Below are 17,862 nucleotides of genomic sequence, written 5' to 3'. Positions count from 1 at the left end.
GTTCCAAAACTACTAACCCTGCCCATCTGGCACCCCAGGGCTCCGGGGTGACGTTTCCATCTCGCACTATGTGAAGTTTCCTCTAGGTACAGATCTAGGATCAGCTTCCACCCCCCCAATCATAGCCTTAACCATTATTGGGGAAGGTGCTAAACTGACCCAAGGTTAGTGTTTAGGAGCAACGTTAACCTCCTGCCACACCAGTCTAGATCAGAGCTGTTCAATGTCTGTCCTGGAAGGACTAAATACTTCTGGTTTTCATCCTCTCCGTCTAATAAGGGACTATTTCAGACCTGGGACACCAGTTGAGTGCAATTACCTTTCAGTCTTCCAGGACCAGAATTGAACAGCCCTGGTCTAGAGCACAGTTCCACGTATTTAAAATACTCCAAATAGTATTTGAAACCAGGTCTGTTGAGATGCTGTGTCTAACCTCTAATCAGGGGCCCATCTAGAGCAGATAGAAACTGAAGATGTTCATCTTTAATCTTTGATTGTAAATCACTTCTGATCTGATTTTTATCATCTTGTTTTATCCTCCTTATAAGAAAACAACCCCAATTGTTCATTTTGTTTCACAGTAGTTTGTTACCCAACGGATTTCCCTTTATTACTCTTCCTCAAAACAAAACTTTTTCTAACTGTTCATTTGTTATTTGGAGTGAAATGTGTTTTTAGTTTATTATAATTTGGAGGTTTTTAAGAGGGTCTTGACTGACCAAGTTGTCATGTACCTGCTTTAAAACAACAGTGCATCTTATATGCCTACAAACTGACACTCCTCTTGTTGGTGCTCTAGTCGGCGTCTGAAATGGCACCCTATACCCTATATAGTGCACTTCTTTTGACCAGTGCACATAGTGAATATGGTGCCATTTTGGATGCACGTGTCTCTCAGGTGTGGCAGAGCAGGACAGGGTTGGCAGAGATTTGTATATGCAGTAGTAGCTCCAGCACCACAGACACAACCACACCACACAATAGGAGAGAGGGACGCTGCGTCAGTACAGGTTAGCAAAACCTTTGGTTTTTATCAGTTTATGGAGCTTGTGGCCAAATACATTAGATTTGAAATATGTGAAATATTGGCAATTTATGCAGATTTATTGACACATTTCATATTTCGTCAGGTTTACAAAGTGACCATCTCTATTGCATATATTACCTACAAAGGATTGTAAAGAGAGCATCTTTCTTAATTTAGCTCCATCAGGTTTTTTGCTGTCTATGGTACTCAGCATTTTACATTTATTTTTCAACCAGCAGAATGACTTAACTTAACACCCTATTGGTCCAAAAAGCTTCTGAACAGCTTCTACCCCCAAGCCATAAGACTGCTGAAGAGCTAATCAAATGGCTACCCAGACTCGCTACTGTTATTTTATTGTTGCTCTTTAATTATTTGTTATTTTTCTATTTTTTCTAAAAAAAAAAAATGTAAAAAAAAATATTTATTAAATCGTTTTTTAGCAATTATTTTTTCTTAAAACTGCATTGTTGGTTATTAAGGGCTCCTTTCTAGGGAGTTTTTCCTATCCACCGTGCTTCTACACCTGCATTGCTTGCTGTTTGGGGTTTTAGGCTGGGTTTCTGTACAGCACTTTGAGATATCAGCTGATGTACGAAGGGCTATATAAATACATTTGATTTGATTTGATTTGATTTGGCTAGTAAGGCTTGCTTTCTTGTAAGTAAGCATTTCAATGTAAGCTCTACACCTGTTGTATTCGGCGCTTGCGATGAATATAATTTGATTTGATTATATATTGCAGTGGTTATAGAAGGACTTTATGTGCATATATAATATGAATAAAGACTGATATTATAGCGAAAATAAATACTTTGCATGATACTGTTTCTTGATTATGATTATCTCTCTCTCTCTCTCTCTCTCTCTCTCTCTCTCTCTCGCTCTCGCTCTCGCTCTCCCTCTCTCTCTCTCTCTCTCTCTCTCTCTCTCTCCCTGTTCATGTCTCCCTCCCTCTCTCCCTCTCTCTCTCTCTCTCTCTCTCTCTCTCTCTCTCTCTCTCTCTCTCTCCCTGTTTATCTCTCTCTCCCTCTCCCTCTCTCTCTCTCTCTTTGGCTCTTTCCCTTACAGATCCCAAGAATTACAGTTTCACGCATCATTAAGATGAAAGTATATGAAGTCAATGATACGTCCAACCCTCCTACGATCGCCCTCATTGATCCGGGTGTACAGTGTGTGAATGTGGCACATTATATCCCCATGCTTACTGCTTCCTTTTCAATCAACATCATCCTGGGTCTCCCAACCAATGTCTACATCCTCTGGCTGATACTGACTGGAGCTGGAGGGACGATGGCCTCAGAGTTCTTCTCTCTCAACCTGACCGTGTCTGAGATCCTCTTCTGCCTCTTTAATACCGTCAGCGTGGCTGATCTCTACACCCAGTCTGATTTTGTCCACAAAGCTTCTCATTTTTCTTTTGGGTTAGTATTCTCTGGCTGTCCCCTGTTCCAGTGCTGTATCTGTGTGGAGCGCTACCTGGCGGTGGTCCACCCTGTGGTCTTCCTGAAGTACAAACCCCTGAGATACAGGGTGGGGTGTTGTAGTGTTGTCTGGCTGATGGTTCTTGGGTCTTGCTGTCTATGTTTGTCTGAGTTGTTTTCACCACCTTTTGTTTACTCTCTCTTTGTCCAGACAATGATCTATGTTTTGCTGATGTCATTCTGCTGCCTCTCAGTTCTCTGGGCTCTGAAACGTCCAGGGCCGGGGGATGGGGACAGGGAGGGGACAAACAGCATTAAGATGAAGGCCTTTAAGATAATTTTGATTATCCTTGTTTATGCTGTGGTGTCTCAACTCCCAGTGGCATTGATGGCTCAGACTCAAAGTTACATTTCATGTATAGAGTTTTTTTCAGGAACGGCCTTTTGTTTCTGCCTCCATGTCATCTCTGGGTTTGTGCAGCCCCTCCTCTACCTCCACAGGGTTGGAAAGCTGCCCTGTATCAGAGGACTCTAAGATAAAAAGTTAAATCGCTTCGCCCCATTAGTGCCTTTGTCACGTTCTGACCTCTATTTCCATTGTTTTGTATTTATTTAGTATGGTCAGGGCGTGAGTTGGGGTGGGCAGTCTATGTTTGTTTTTCTATGATTTGGGGATTTCTATGTTTCGGCCTAGTATGGTTCTCAATCAGAGGCAGGTGTCATTAGTTGTCTCTGATTGAGAATCATACTTAGGTAGCCTGGGTTGCACTGTTTGTTTGTGGGTGATTGTCTATGTTGATTGCTTGTTTCAGCGCAGTTCTCATTAGCTTCACGGTTGTTATTTCGTTTATTGTTTTTGTATAGGGTTTCAGTGTTCAGTGTTTTCTTTATTAAAATTAATGATGAACACATACCACGCCGCATTTTGGTCCTCCGATCCATCTCGCCTCTCATCTTCAGATGAAGAGGAGGACGACCGTGACAGCCTTAAAGAATGTACGATATGTCATTATATTTATGTTTTTCCATAATCATTTGTGAATTGAAATATATGATTTTTTCCTAAACTGATTGTATTGTTTTCCAATGCCTGATGTTTGAATGCATTTCCAATGTAATCAGGGGCCTAAAAAGCAGGGGTTGGGACCAGTTCATAGAACAGAACAGAAAAATCAGAAAGTTTTCGAGGAACCGAGTCCAAACCGGGAACGAAACTGATCTATACTGTTCTAGAACAGAAACGTTATTTTAAAAAGCATGAGAACTGATTAGTAATGCTCTTTTACATTCCAGGATGCTTTTTTTATGTCCGCAAAAACGCTCTCAAAGCGCTTTTACAAATCCCTGACTTTGTCACTCAGAAACATATTACAGTGTTTACCTGACTTCCATCTGAAAATACTTGCCAGTGAGTGTGTAGGCAAGCTGCCCTACCCCTCCTGAAGCATAGTTTAGTAGTTTCCTGAAATTACAAACATGATTTGGTTAAGGGCGCTGTACTGCAGCGCCAGCTGTGCCATCAGAGACTCTGGGTTCGCGCCCAGACCCTGTCGTAACCGACCGGGAGGTCCGTGGGGCGACGCACAATTGGCCTAGCGTGCTCCGGGTTAGGGAGGGCTTGGCCGGTTGGGATGTCCTTGTCTCATCGTGCACCAGCGACTCCTGTGGCGGGCCGGGCGCAGTGCGAGCTAACCAAGGTGCACGGTGTTTCCTCCGACACATTGGCGCGGCTGGCTTCTGGGTTGGATGCGCGCTGTGTTAAGAATCAGTGCGGTTGTGTATCGGAGGACGCATGATTTTCAACCTTTGTCTCTCCCGAGCCCGTACGGGAGTTGTAGCGATGAGACAAGATAGTAGCTACTAAAAACAATTGGATACAACGAAATTGGGGAGAAAAAGGGGTAAAAATAAGTTCAAAGACATTCACAGTTCCTTCATAGAAGCCTCTCCTCCGTAGGTATAATTCTGTGGGTCTATTTCAGATAATGCATGTCTTTGCAAAAAGAAGCACAGCGCTTCAAGCCAAGCTTCCTCCTGCTCCACCCTTTTTCGCTCTCTCCACACCTGCAAAATTTCAGACGCATCTCACGCCTTACACACACCTTTGTCCAATGCATGTAAAAAGTTTTCCCGCTCCATAGCAAGCTGCTCTATCCGCACTGATTGGTTAAGTCATTTAATGTCGATCTAAATGTAAAAAATAAATACAAATCAGAGGTTTTAAAAAGTAAATCACTTTTTTTTTTCAACCGGTTGAGAACTTTATTTTGATGGTCAGAAAAGAGGAACAGGAACAAAAAAAATATGATTCTATTCATAACGAAACAATTGGAAAATGATTTTGGTACCAACCCCTGCTAGAAAATGATGGTTGGATTCCTCCCGCTGTAGATTTTGTTTTGATAATATTGGGTCATTTAGTTTATGTATTCACACAGTGTAAACCAGGCCAAGTCCATAATTAGATATATAGACCGAGCTTTAAACCGATCTAGCAGGTAGACAATGCAGCTTTTAGAGGCAACCTAACCGTGTTCATGGAGATGGTAATCAAGGTAAACACTGCACATGTCGGCTCAATTGGAAATTACCTTTAAATATCAATAGCGCTACAGCATGGTTTCACATTCAGCTGGCTAATGCAGAAACAGACTGGCACCAAACATTTACATGTGTTTTCTCGTGAAATGATGGATAATGATCGTGCTTGAAAGTTCAAATGTAAATATTGTTGGGTTGATGGGATTAAATACATTATTAATAAGGATCTCCCTGTCCCTCTGTCTTCTACAAAAAAGGAAAGATAAAGGATATGTGTGTAAATTTATAATAAATCATTACAATAATTGCAATAACAAATAAAATAATAATATTTCAAGTCAATGATCAGGTCCCACAATTATGGTATCATAAAATTGCATTAAATAACAGTGAATACTTCTGTATTGGCTGCCATATTGTGTAACTAGGGACTGGAGTTATTCATTAACTTTTAACCTGCCCTGGTTTGGGAAAACTCAGGCCCCTATCAATCCATAACACATTCTACAAAGCACAGCAATATTCTCTTCTGAACATCACTTAGTGTTGTCATAACCAGTGTAAAACACTTGCATGTCAGGTGTGGTCCATTGAGTGAGGGGATGGGCAGCATCAGTTTACAGACAGGAGCAACACACATGTCTTGGTGGTGGTGTAAACCTGATCCTAAGCTCGATCTTAAGACTGATACATCTAAAGTAGACATCTCCTCTGCCGGCTCTATGACTACAACTGGTGGCAAGGACAGACTGTGGGAACTACATGTATGATCTCTGGTTGACAGGACTCACTGTCTCAGTCAGGATTAAAAGGTTGAGAAGGGACAGGGGTCGATACTAAACAGGAGGACTCACTGTCTCAGTCAGTATTAAAGGTTGAGAAGGGACAGGGATCGATACTAAACAGGAGGACTCACTGTCTCAGTCAGGAGTGTTGCTTATAGGACAAGTCCAGGTCGTCCCTCCCTTATTCAGTCCATTCACTTCCAATTGGCACCTAATGAACATGACCCTGATCTGCCCTTTATTCTGAGGTAACTTGCCTATGCCTTGCCACAGGAGTAAAAATACAACAGGCAAGCCAGCTCTTAGGTAGAATAGTGCTTGAGATATGGTAGCCAGCCCACTGCATTTGCAGAGTAGTAGTTGATAAGTGGTCAATGATTGGTAACCTGGTTTACATAGATTAGTAGTTGTGGTCATTGTAGATGGGTGGTTGTGGTGAGGTTAGATAACCAGTTGTATCTAGATAAGTTGTAGATATGGTAACCAGTAGATGACTAGATGTTAAACTGTGGTAGAGGAGAACTCAAAAAAATCAAATGATGGTACATTCTTAGAAAAAAAAGAAGAACTTTGAATCTCTGCGAACGTAGAACCATAGGGGAACCCTTTTTGGTGATGGGTAGAACCCTCTATGTAAGGTTCTTCAAATAACCCCCCTTCAAAAAAATGGTTTTGCTTTGTCATTATTTTGTGTAGATTGATGAGAAGATGAAAAAAATGATGATTTTTAGAATAAGGCTGTAACATAACAAAATGTGGAAAAAGTGAAGGGGTCTGAATACTTTCTGAATGCACTGTATAAGAAAAATCAGGAATGTATTTCCATCATAGTGTAAGAAAAATGTTTAAACCCCCTAGAGTCGATTTCCGCGGCAAACGAAAATCTAATCCAATATACTAAATATATTTGTACGTTTTTTTTAAATCCCTTTCAAAATCTTAAACTAGAGTTATCTGTTTGTTTTTTTGACTATCTGTTGAATTGTTTTAAGAAGGCCATAGCAAGGATCATTAGGCTATTTGATTTGGAATTTTAAGAAGTAATTGAAAAATCTATACAATGATTTGATGAAACATTGAATTTGTCCTTACTGTCATTAACTGGTACAGAGGAACCTTCAGAGGAGTCTAATGAGGCGGTGGATGTCCTAGAGCAAAACAACCAGGATGTACGTGTTCGTGAGACACTTACCTTTCCACATATTAGTGTGTAGCCCAAACTGTCCGGATGCTACAGACAGAAGTTGGCAGATCGGATGTACTGACTTCAGACAAGTCCTGCTTGTGTGGGGGTCGTAAAGCAAAACAGAGAACACCATTGTGTTTGTGAGAGTCCCTTCTTTTCATAGAGGGGTCAATATTATTTAGGCCAAACCGTTCTGACGCTATAGATTCTATTTTCTCATGGTCTGACAAACACAGCTCTAGCTCTACCACCTTTCACCACAGATGCAGAAGTACGACATCGATGGATTGAGAGCCATACAATGCAACAACAAAAAACAGTTTTCTCTATTTTAAACTGACGGATTGTGATGGGGATTGTTTTATTATGCTAATTAGATTTCCACGGGGCCACAGGGAATTCACTCTAGGGGGTAAAATCTTGCACTATGATTTTTTACATTCAAAGCAACTGGGGAAAAACCCATAGCAGACATTAATGTCACCTTAGCTTGAAAAATAACTTCTGAGTGATAGGAAGCACGAGCACCAATCAGCCTACACCACGGTGCACACACCCGTCATCACTATGACAACTAGTGTAGACATGTGTAGACATCTGATTTGGTCACTAGTAACTTGCTGTTTGGACAGTCAGTATTCCAAAACTGATTTGAAAAACAAAACTGAGTTGAGAATTAAAGCCTGAAGTGTGAAAAGGATTCACAAAACCTCCTGAATCAATCACAGACTGTGTATGGCCATTAGGTCCTGACAAACACAATCATTTGCATAGGTGTAATGACCTGTTGCACCTGTTTGTGACTCACAGGTGTTCAAGCTGGGACTAATAGACCTGACTTGTGTTCAGGACACACCACATGGAAAAGGGGTTAAAAAAGATGATCATTGTTATTTGATAAGGGTAGGAAGTACCTCCTCCATTTCCATTTGTTTTGTTCCTGTTATATTGTGTCTGTTGTGTATGACTCAGCATTCAGTTCTTGATGGACACAGACTTTCCAGGAGAGAGAAGAACTCCATCAGTCAATGATACCGAATTCCTAGCTGCTTACTAGTAATTCATATTAAAGACTTGTTCTTATTCTGTCGGTATCGATAGTCTAAGAGTTTAACCACGTGATATGGTTAAAAGATTCAGCGATGGTCTGCTACCTTTGTCCTCCCGTGATTGAGAGAAACATGGTCTGGTGATAGTTTCTCAAAATTGGGGTTTTATTCGGAATTGCAGAAAAAGGGCTGTCCCAGGATGCCTGATCCTAACTGGGCTCATGGGCGGTCCTCTGATTTAGTTCAACTCAAAAGGGAATTGGAGTTTCCTTCATTAAACAGTCCAAAATCACATTACACAATTTTACAAACAGTATCATACTCACTCATTCATCTTATACAACAATTAGATGTAAACCTTAGATCTGAGGCTATTATATAAACAGCATTATGGTAATGTGGCCACACCGTCTCCCATGAGCTTCACCAAGTTGTAACAAACGGACCATTCTTCACCGATCTTTTATACCTTCTCTGGAACATAATTGTTGTTCGAACCTCAAGTTCTGTGAGGTGGAAGAAATTCCTTTGTTCTCTATGAAACTTCACTATCTCTATGAAACTTCACTATCTCTATACTGTGGCCATGAGGAGACAATCTCTTCCAGGAATTTACGACCTCTCTGACCACAGCAGCCTAGTTGTAGGGGGTAGGGAGAGGCCGGGAGAGGGGGATGGGGCTTGCTGTACCCAGAGAGGGCAACGTCATGACAACATGGAGTCTCCATCATTAACCAACCCTGTCATTGTTTCTATATTCAGATTAAGTAAGGTTTTTATAAACAAAAACAGAATAATGAAGTGACCTATAGTTGAAGTCGGAAGTTTACATACAACTTAGCCAAATACATTTAAACTCAGTTGTTCACAATTCCTGACATTTAATCCTAGTAAAAATCCCCTGTCTTAGGTCAGTTAGGATCACCACTTTATTTTAAGAATGTGAAATGTCAGAATAATAGTACAGAGAATGAATTATTTCAGCTTTTATTTCTTTCATCACATTCCCAGTGGGTCAAAAGTTTACATACACTCAATTAGTATTTGGTAGCATTGCCTTTAAATTGTTTAACTTGGGTCAAACATTTTGGGTAGCCTTCCACAAGCTTCCCACAATAAGTTGGGTGAATTTTTGCCCATTCCTCCTGACAGAGCTGGTGTAAATGAGTCAGGTTTGTAGGCCTCCTTGCTCGCACACGTTGTTCAGTTCTGCCCACACATTTTCTATAGGATTGAGGTCAGGGCTTTGTGATGGCCACTCCAATACCTTGACTTTGTTGTTCTTAAGCCATTTTACCACAGCTTTGGAGGTATGCTTGTGGTCGTTATCCATTTGGAAGACCGATTTGCGACCAAGCTTTAACTTCCTGGCTGATGTCTTGAGATGTTGCTTTAACTTCTTGATGCTACCCATCCCTTTAGTGGGATTATTGTCATCAACAACTGCTGAATTGCATAGTCCACATTCAAATAATATTACAAAAAATATTTATATTCATGAAATCACAAGTGCAATATAGCAAAACACAGCTTAGCCTTTTGTTAATCCACCTGTCGTGTCAGATTTTGAAAATATGCTTTACAGCGTAAGCAATCCAAGCGTTTGTGTAAGTTTATCGATCATTCTACAAAACATTATAAACACCTAGCATCAAGTAGCTTGGTCACGAAAATCAGAAACGCAATCAAATTAATCGTTTACCTTTGATGATTTTTGGATGTTTTCACTCACGAGACTCCCAGTTACACAATAAATGTTCCTTTAAATAAAGATTATTTTTATATCCAAAATACCTCCGTTTGTTTGGCGCGTTATGTTCAGAAATCCACAGGAAAGAGCGGTCACGACAACGCAGACAAATTCCAAATAGTATCCGTAATGTCCACAGAAACATGTCAAACGTTTTTTATAATCAATCCTCAGGTTGTTTCTAAAATATATAATTGATAATACATCAACCGCAACTGTCTTTCTCAGTAGGAGAGGGAAAGGCAATGGCTGCCCAAACTCTGTTGCGCCAAGCAAAACGCTGCTGACACCCGGCCATACAATTACGCAATGTTATCTTTCTCGCTCGTTTTTCAAAATAAAAGCCTGAAACTATGTCTAAAGATTGTTGACACCTTGAGGAAGCGATAGGAAAAGGAATATGGTTGATATACCATTAAATGGAGCAAAGGCAGGCTATGGAACATTTTCAACATTTTCAAAATAGAAGCCACTTCCTGGTTTGATTTTCCTCAGGGTTTCGCCTGCAATATCGGTTCTGTTATACTCACAGACAATATTTTTGGAAACTTTAGAATGTTTTCTATCCTAATCTGTCAAATATTCTAGCATCTGGTCCTGAGAAATAGGCTGTTTACTTTGGGAACGTTATTTTTCCAAACATAAAAATAGTGCCTCCTAGCTTCAAGAGGTTAATATATCCACATAATTTTCCTACCTCGTGATGCCATCTAATTTGTGAAGTGCACCAGCCCCTCCTGCAGCAAAGCACCCCCACAACATGATCCTGCCACCCCCGTGCTTCACGGTTGGGATGGTGTTCTTCGGCTTGCAAGCCTCCCCCTTTTTCCTCCAAATAAAATGATGTTCATTATGGCCAAACAGTTCTATTTTTGTTTCATCAAACCAGAGGACATTTCTCCAAAAGTAGTCCCCATGTGCGTAGTCTGGCTTTTTTATGGCGGTTTTGGAGCAGTGGCTTCTTCCTCGCTGAGCGGCATTTCAGGTTATGCCGATATAGGATTTGTTTTACTGTGGATATAGATACTTTTGTACCTGTTTCCTCCAGCATCTTCACAAGGTCCTTTGCTGTTGTTCTGGGTTTGATTTGTACTTTTCGCACCAAAGTACATTCATCTTTAGGAGACAGAACGTGTCTCCTTCCTGAGCGGTATGACGGCTGCGTGGTCCTATGGTGTTTATACTTGCGTACTATTGTTTGAACAGATGAACGTGGTACCTTCAGGCGTTTGTAAATTGCTCCCAAGGATGAACCAGACTTTTGGAGGTGTACATTTTTTTCTGACGTCTTGGCTGATTACTTTTGATTTTCCCATGATGTCAAGCAAAGATGCACTGAGTTTGAAGGTAGTTTGAAGGTAGGCCTTGAAATACATCCACAGGTACACCTCCAATTGACTCAAATGATGTCAATTAGCCTATCAGAATCTTCTAAAGCCATGACATCATTTTCTGGAATTTTACAAGCTATTTAAAGGCACAGTCAACTTGGTGTTTGTAAACTTCTGACCCACTGGATACAGTGAATTATAAGTGAAATAATCTGTCTGTAAACAATTGTTGGAAAAATTACCTGTGTCATGCACAAAGTAGATGTCCTAAACGACTTGCCAAAACTATAGTTTGTTAACAAGACATTTGTGGAGTGGTTGAAAACCAATTTATAATGACTCCAACCTCAGTGTATGTAAACTTCTGACTTCAACTGTACGTGTTTATAGCGAGGTCCAACCAGCTTGATGATATAGGATGCAGTGGTGAGTGTCTGTCAGATGTTATACAATGAAGTGCACTATTATAAATTGTGTCCAAGGGCTTCATAACCCTGTTAGCTGCATTCATGCTTATAATATCACCATCATCTATAACAGGAATGAATGTAGACTGAATGATCTGTTTTCTACTATTTAATGAAAGGCAAACCCTATTCCTACAGGAGAAGCCCAACTTAACTCTTCATTTATTTACTAACTCGTCAACATGCTTTTTAAAACATACCTTTTCATCAATCCAGATGACCAGATAGTTATAGGCGGGGACACGATCAATAGGAGTTACATGATCAATAAGGGCACCATCTGACGTACTTATGCACAAATCATCAGTTACATTATTACATGATTAGGAAAATATCATGTACTTGGATTTACCAGTGTCTTGTACCAACTTCAGGTCAACTAAGGCTTTCTGCAAGGTAGTAAAAGCAGACTGAAGAGTCCGAGCCTGAGCTGCCGTAGGGGCAGTAGCATATACAACAGTGTCAACAGTGTTAATATTGGGTCTGCAGGTTATGTACACAGAGAGTGTAAACCAGCCAAATAGCTTCTCAAATTGTCCATATTTTGCAAGACAATTGATATAGCCCGGGACTCAACAAATGGTGCTTGTAGACAATGCAGCTTTTAAAGGTAATGGTACCACGTTCGTGGAGATGGTATTCAAGGTAAATGCTGCACATGTCGGCTCATTAAATGTCAAGGGTAGTGTGACATTTTATTGGCAGAAAGACCGACAATTTAACTGGTTAATACCGAAATAGACTGGCGCCAAACATTTACATGTGTTTTCTCTTGAAATGATGAATGATTATTTTGCTTGAAAGTTACTATGAAGATATTGTTGGGTTGATGAGATTAAATACATCCTTAACAATGATCTTCCTGTCTCTCTGTCTTCTTTAAAGAGGATAATTAAAGGATATGTCTATATATTTCTAATAAAAATAACAATAACTATAATAACAAATACAATTATATATATATTATATTTTTCCATTAAATCAATGGTCAGTTCCAGCTATAATGGTGTCATGACATTTACATTGAATTCTTCTGCCTTGACCACCATGTTGTGTAACTAGGGCCTGGAGTTTATCCTGACTTTTTGACCTGACCTGGTTTGGAGAAACTCGGAGCCCTATCCATCCATCCATAACACAATTTACACAGCACAGCATATTCTCTTCAACCACACTAAACATCACTTAGTGTTGTCATAACCAGTGGAAAACATTCTACACAGCACAGCATATTCTCTTCAACCACACTAAACATCACTTAGTGTTGTCATAACCAGTGGAAAACATTCTACACAGCTCAACATATTCTCTTCAACCATACTAAACATCACTTAGTGTTGTCATAACCAGTGGAAAACATTCTACACAGCTCAACATATTCTCTTCAACCACACTAAACATCACTTAGTGTTGTCATAACCAGTGGAAAACATTCTACACAGCTCAACATATTCTCTTCAACCATACTGAACATCACTTAGTGTTGTCATAACCAGTGGAAAACATTCTACACAGCTCAACATATTCTCTTCAACCACACTAAACATCACTTGGTGTTGTCATAACCAGTGGAAAACATTCTACACAGCTCAACATATTCTCTTCAACCATACTGAACATCACTTAGTGTTGTCATAACCAGTGGAAAACATTCTACACAGCTCAACATATTCTCTTCAACCATACTGAACATCACTTAGTGTTGTCATAACCAGTGTAAAACATTTGCATGTCAGGTGTGGTCAATAAAGTGAGGTGATGGACAGCATCAATTTGCAGACCGGCGAAATACAGGTGTCTGAGTGGGGGTGGCTGAGGGTGTGGTTGTAGGTGAAGGAGGGAGGGAGGGCAGGAGGGAGCAAAAAAGAGAGAGAGAGAGAGACACACGTGTTCTCTCTGTTTGGAGGGAGGTTAAGGTTAAGTTATGGTTCAAGTTCTCATTCTGAATGGTTGTGAGAGTTAAAGTTTGAGATAGGGTTCAATTAAAAAATAGAAAAACCAAACTGATCACGAGTCATGTGATTACGCTCATAACCCCCAACCAAAGGATACTTGTTGGTAATTGTTGCCCCTAGTGGCCTGTTTAAAAGGCATTTCCCGACATCCTCAAGACATGGATGGGCATCCAATCCCCCTGTGGACACTGGACTGTATCGGGTGTATCAGGTGTCTCTGAGGAAGAGGTGACTGAGTCCTCCAAGAATAGATTTTCTTTCGGGTAATGTAATTTTGTAAAAATGTATAATTTCTTTCACCTCATTAGAACATTCCGAAATATGGAACACAGTTTTTTTCGAATCTCAAGAGAAAAATGACTTTTAACGGTGACAATTAAAGTAACAGTGTTGACCGTTGAATGCACGCTTAAAAAATATATTTTTACTTGTTATTTTCCTACAATCTGATATTCCTCGTCAGAGCTCTGGTCGACTTCTAAAATGGCAACCTATACCCTATATTTATGTCCTGCTCCCAGGCAGACTAAATAACTTTTTTGCCCGCTTTGAGGACAATACAGTGCCACTGACACGGCCTGCAACGAAAACATGCGGTCTCTCCTTCACTGCAGCCGAGGTGAGTAAGACATTTAAACGTGTTAACCCTCGCAAGGCTGCAGGCCCAGACGGCATCCCCAGCCGCGCCCTCAGAGCATGCGCAGACCAGCTGGCCGGTGTGTTTACGGACATATTCAATCAATCCCTATACCAGTCTGCTGTTCCCACATGCTTCAAGAGGGCCACCATTGTTCCTGTTCCCAAGAAAGCTAAGGTAACTGAGCTAAACGACTACCGCCCCGTAGCACTCACTTCCGTCATCATGAAGTGCTTTGAGAGACTAGTCAAGGACCACATCACCTCCACCCTACCTGACACCCTAGACCCACTCCAATTTGCTTACCGCCCAAATAGGTCCACAGACGATGCAATCTCAACCACACTGCACACTGCCCTAACCCATCTGGACAAGAGGAATACCTATGTGAGAATGCTGTTCATTGACTACAGCTCGGCATTCAACACCATAGTACCCTCCAAGCTCGTCATCAAGCTCGAGACCCTGGGTCTCGACCCCGCCCTGTGCAACTGGGTACTGGACTTCCTGACGGGCCGCCCCCAGGTGGTGAGGGTAGGCAACAACATCTCCTCCCCGCTGATCCTCAACACTGGGGCCCCACAAGGGTGCGTTCTGAGCCCTCTCCTGTACTCCCTGTTCACCCACGACTGCGTGGCCACGCATGCCTCCAACTCAATCATCAAGTTTGCGGACGACACAACAGTGGTAGGCTTGATTACCAACAACGACGAGACGGCCTACAGGGAGGAGGTGAGGGCCCTCAGAGTGTGGTGTCAGGAAAATAACCTCACACTCAACGTCAACAAAACTAAGGAGATGATTGTGGACTTCAGGAAACAGCAGAGGGAACACCCCCCTATCCACATCGATGGAACAGTAGTGGAGAGGGTAGCAAGTTTTAAGTTCCTCGGCATACACATCACAGACAAACTGAATTGGTCCACTCACACAGACAGCATTGTGAGGAAGGCGCAGCAGCGCCTCTTCAACCTCAGGAGGCTGAAGAAATTCGGCTTGTCACCAAAAGCACTCACAAACTTCTACAGATGCACAATCGAGAGCATCCTGGCGGGCTGTATCACCGCCTGGTACGGCAACTGCTCCGCCCTCAACCGTAAGGCTCTCCAGAGGGTAGTGAGGTCTGCACAACGCATCACCGGGGGCAAACTACCTGCCCTCCAGGACACCTACACCACCCGATGTCACAGGAAGGCCATAAAGATCATCAAGGACATCAACCACCCGAGCCACTGCCTGTTCACCCCGCTATCATCCAGAAGGCGAGGTCAGTACAGGTGCATCAAAGCAGGGACCGAGAGACTGAAAAACAGCTTCTATCTCAAGGCCATCAGACTGTTAAACAGCCACCACTAACATTGAGTGGCTGCTGCCAACACACTGACACTGACGCAACTCCAGCCACTTTAATAATGGGAATTGATGGGAAATGATGTAAATATATCACTAGCCACTTTAAACAATGCTACCTTAAATAATGTTACTTACCCTACATTATTCATCTCATATGCATACGTATATACTGTACTCTATATCATCGACTGTATCCTTATGTAATACATGTATCACTAGCCACTTTAACTATGCCACTTTGTTTACATACTCATCTCATATGTATATACTGTACTCGATACCATCTACTGTATCTTTCCTATGCTGCTCTGTACCATCACTCATTCATATATCCTTATGTACATATTCTTTATCCCCTTACACTGTGTACAAGACAGTAGTTTTGGAATTGTTAGTTAGATTACTTGTTGGTTATTACTGCATTGTCGGAACTTGAAGCACAAGCATTTCGCTACACTCGCATTAACATCTGCTAACCATGTGTATGTGACAAATAAAATTAGATTTGATTTGATTTGATTATTTATTTTATTTTAGTTCAACTTTATTTAACTAGGGCTCTAGTCAAAAGTAGTGCGCTTTATAAGGAATAGGGTACCATTGTAAATACACTGTGGTCTACATCAGCAGGTTGAGATGACACGACAAGCAGGTGTGGCATGGCAGGGCAGAGATTTGGATATTTAGTGTGAGGTCATCAGTTCCAGCACCTGTGACAGACACAACCCACCACACCTCAGAGGACAGAGACACTGAATCAATAGGCTACAGGTGAGTTAAATAGTTTCATTTGTATTTTTAAATTATAGTTTTTCATTTAGAATTTAATTTATCTCAAATGATATCGATTGATGTAGCTTGTGAGCAAAACTATTGTAATATTAGCAATTTATACAAATATATCGACATATTTTGATATTTCGTCATGTTTACAAAGTGATAATCTCTATTGATTATATGATCTACAAAGGATTGTAAGAGAGTATCTTTATTAATTTAGCTTCATTAGGTTGTGTGTGTGCTTCATTGTGATTTTGGCATAGCTGCACACCTAGTTGATGGTACTCAGTGTTTTTAATACATTTTTTATCCAATGTAAAAAATAATCTGTCATTACCAGAATAATACTGTATCAACACCCTATTGCCTTGGTTACAGAATGATTATATGTGTATACAGTATATAAGATGAGTAAAGACTGCAATTACAGACAGATAAATAGTTTACATGATCATGTTGTTTGTAAAAATGTCCTCCTCCCTTTCTATCCCTCCCTTTCCCTCTCTCTCTCCCTTTCTATCCCTCCCTCTCCCTCTCTCTCTCCCTTTCTATCCCTCCCTTTCCCTCTCTCTCTCCCTTTCTATCCCTCCCTCTCCCTCTCTCTCTCCCTTTCTATCCCTCCCTTTCCCTCTCTCTCTCCCTTTCTATCCCTCCCTCTCCCTCTCTCTTCCTCTTTGTTTCCCTCCTTCCCCCCATTTTGCTCTATTTTTTGGTGTGCTTTCTTGTGGTTCTAACTAGGCTGCACACCTAGTTGACAGGGTTCAGTGTTTCATATGTTTTTCAAACAGGGTAAAAAAGAAGTGTCTTTACCAAACACCCTATTAGACTGGTAACATAATTATTATATGTGCATATATAATATGAATAAAGACTGGTATTATAGCCAGAGAAATACTTTGCATGAACCTGTTGTTTATATAACAATCCTCTCTCTCTATTTCCCTCTCTATCTCTCTCTCTCTCTCGTTCTCTCTCTCTCTCTCTCTCTCTCTCTTCTCTCTCTCTCTAGCTCTTTCCTTTACAGATCTCAAGAACTTTCACACATTACAGTTACATACATCGTTGAGATGAACTTAACTAAAGTCAATGATACGTTCACATCACCTCCTGCCTCGCTCATTGATCCGGAAGAAAAGGCTTTCCTTGTGGCATACTTATTCCCCTTTGTTACTGCTTCCTTTTCAATCAACATCGTCCTGGGTCTCCCCACCAATATCTACATCCTATGGCTAATATTGACTGGAGCAGGAGGGACGATGGCCTCAGAGTTCTTCGCTCTCAACCTGACCCTGTCTGAGATCATCTTCAGCCTCTTTAATGCCTTCAGCATGGCTGAACTCTACACCCAGTCTGATTTTATCGCAAAAGTTGCTATTTTTTCCTATGGGTTTGTTTTCACTGGCCGTCCCCTGTTCCTGTCCTGTATCTGTGTGGAGCGCTACCTGGCGGTGGTCCACCCTGTGGTCTTCCTGAAGTACAAACCCCTGAGATACCGGGTGGGGTGTTGTAGTGTTGTCTGGCTGATTGTTCTTGGGTTCTGCTGTTTATCTTTGTTTGCTAACTATTTACCAGTTTTC

The sequence above is a fragment of the Oncorhynchus clarkii genome, chromosome 19, assembly GCF_045791955.1.
Source record: "Oncorhynchus clarkii lewisi isolate Uvic-CL-2024 chromosome 19, UVic_Ocla_1.0, whole genome shotgun sequence".
In the NCBI taxonomy this organism is placed as follows: Eukaryota; Metazoa; Chordata; class Actinopteri; order Salmoniformes; family Salmonidae; genus Oncorhynchus; species Oncorhynchus clarkii.
The sequence above is the reverse complement of the archived record's forward strand: the minus strand, read 5'-3'. Positions refer to the sequence as shown.